We start from the raw sequence: 2,886 nt of genomic DNA on the forward strand, positions 1-2,886 counted from the left end.
TTATTTAATTCTGCTCTGATCTTGATTATGTCCTTTCTTCTACTCACTCTTGGCTTTGTTTGATGTTGTTCCTCTAGTTTTTGTAGCTTTAGTGTCAGGTTGTTTATTTGAGATTTTCTATCCTTTTTAGGTGGACTTGTATTACTATGAACTTCCCTTTAGGACTGCCTTCACTATGTTCCACAGGTTTGGGGCTGTTGTGTGTTCATTATCATTTGTTTCCAGAAACTTTTTGATTTCTTTCTTGATGTCATTGTTCGCCCATTTATTATTTAATAGCATGTTATTTATTTTCTATGAATATGAATGTTTTTGAGTTTTTTCTTGTATTTGGTTTCCAGTTTCAAGCCATTGTTATCTGAGAAGATGCTTGATATAATTTCAGTTTTCTTGAATTTGTTGAGGTTTTTTTTGTATCCTATCATGTGGTCTATCTTGAAAATGTTCCATGTGCACTTGAAAAGAGTGTATATTTTGCTTCTTTGGGGTAAATTGTTCTGTCTATATCAATTAAATACATTTGATCTAGGTTGTTCTTCAGTGCTACAATATTCCTGTTGTTTCTTTGCTTGGAATATCTGTCCATTTTTGACAATAAAATGTTAAAATCTCCTACTATGAGTGTGTTGCTTTCGATATCCTTCTTGAAGTCCTCCAAGAGTTTTCTTATATATTTGGGAGCTCCTATGTTGGGTGCATTTATATTTACAAGGGTTATATATTCTTGATGGATTGTTCCCTTAAGTACTAGGAAGTGTCCTTCTTTGTGTCTTTTTATGGCCTTTGTTTTGAAATCTATTTTTTCTGACATAATTATTGCTACCACAGCTTTTTTTTTCATGTCCATTTTCTTGGAATACTTTTTTCTATCCATGCACTTTTAGTTTGTGTAGATATTTTGTTCTGAGGTGGGTTTCTTTTAGACAGCATATATGGGCGTTGTGTTTCCTTATTCATTCAGCTTCCCTATGTCTTTTGATGGAGCATTTAATCCATTTACATTTAAGATTATTATTAATAGGTACATATTAATTGTGATTTTCCCCCTTTGTATCTGTGTTCCTCTCTGTCTCTCTCTGTTTCTCATTTTCTTAAAATAAACCTTCTAGTATCTCTTGCAGTGTTGGTTTGGTGATGTATTCTTTGAGCCTTCTTTTGTCTGTGAAACTCCTTATTTCACCTTCTATTTTGAATGCCAGCCTTGCTGGGCAGAGTAGTCTTGGTTGTAGGCCTTTGCTTTTTCATTGCTTGGAATATTTTTTTGCCATTCTCTTCTGGCTTGTAGTGTTTCTGTTGAGAAATCAGCTGATAGCCTTATCAGAGCTTGCTTTTATGCTATTAGTTTTCTCTTACTGCTTTTAGGATTCTCTCTTGTCTTTGAAATTTGCTATTTTAATTATGATGTGTCTTGGACCTGTTTGGGTTCATCTTCATTGGGACCCTCTGGGCTTCCTGGGCTTGTGTGACTTTTTCTCTCATCAAGTTAGGGAATTTTTCTTCCATTACTTTTTCAAACATGTTTTCTATCCCCTGCCTCTCTTCTCCTTCTGGTATCACTTTGATATGGATATTATTATGTGTCAGCTCTCTTAAAACCTCTTCATTCTTTTTTATCCTTTTTTCATTTTGTTGCATTCTCTGGAAATTTTTTCTATGTTGTTCTCCAGGTCATTGATCCAATCCTCTGCTTGATCTAGCCTCCTTTTGATTCATTCTACCATGTTTTCAATTCAGAAATGATATTCTTCATTTTGGTTGTTGTGTTGCTCTTTGGTGAGTCCTTCCCTCTGGCTATCTGACTGCATCACTCCTCCCAAAATTTCTTGTATACTGTTGTAGAAGTGTACTTTCTTTACTTCCTGGATCCACCCCTGGTGACAACAGATCATGTTCCAGTCTGGGCGTAGGCAGCCTGTTCAAGACTGGGATTCTTTAGTTGTTGATCTATTCAATCTGTGACCAACTATGAGGCTTAAGCACTGAGGGGAGAGCAGATTATTCCTGTGGGTGGGACTATTTCTTCCCCTCAGGCTGAGGCCACATGGAGGGGAGCGGTCTGATTGCAGTATGGGAGGCCCAGTTTGCTGCTCCCTCAGTTCTGTCCTCAAAGCCAATGCCCCAAACTCTCCTTAAGTTTCTCTAGCCCACTCTTTCCTCTCTCTTCTGGAGCCCAGGGTAAGTGGGTGCCAATGTATTTTCATGTGTGATCCCTTTTACTATGTCTCTGTATGTCCAGCCATCTTGGGCCAGCAAAAAAACCCACTTTTCGCTTTTCACAGCTGGATGTTTTTTACTCTTGGCTCTGTTGCTGTAGGCTCGGGAAATATACCATTGTCAGGGAGAATCCCTTGCTGCTGTTTCCCCATCCATTCAGCTGTCACCCCTGGAAGCCCAGGTAGCCCTCTTGCATCTCCACGCTTCTTACCAATCAAGTTGTGATGAAGCAGCTTTTTCTGAAGCAGTTTCTTCTGCCTGTTCATGGTTATAAGGCTTTTCTCCAGGTAGTGTTCAGTTGGTTATTTAGATGATTTCTCCACACTTAAGTTGTAATTCTAGGTTGGTCCTGGGAGGAGGTTAGTGTAGCTTCCACTTACTCTGTTCCCATCTTCAATCAGAAAAAAATATAAAGTTATTTTCATTATTTTTTTCCTATATTTTCTATTGTTTCTTTACTGCAGTATATTTTTTAGAAAAATACCAGGATAAAAAAAAGATTAAATGCAAACCCTATGTGATTTTTTATTGTACAATATGGTTTAAATTCATTTTAAGAAGAATATTTTATAAACTTATACACATGTACAAACAGAGGTGAGTGGGCCCCAATCTTTGAAAAGGTCTCTTCATTTACTGAGCACTCTTTGTCACCAGGATGGTTTATATAAT

The sequence above is a fragment of the Furipterus horrens genome, unplaced genomic scaffold, assembly GCF_987537825.1.
Source record: "Furipterus horrens unplaced genomic scaffold, mFurHor1.1.pri manual_scaffold_5, whole genome shotgun sequence".
NCBI lineage: Eukaryota > Metazoa > Chordata > Mammalia > Chiroptera > Furipteridae > Furipterus > Furipterus horrens.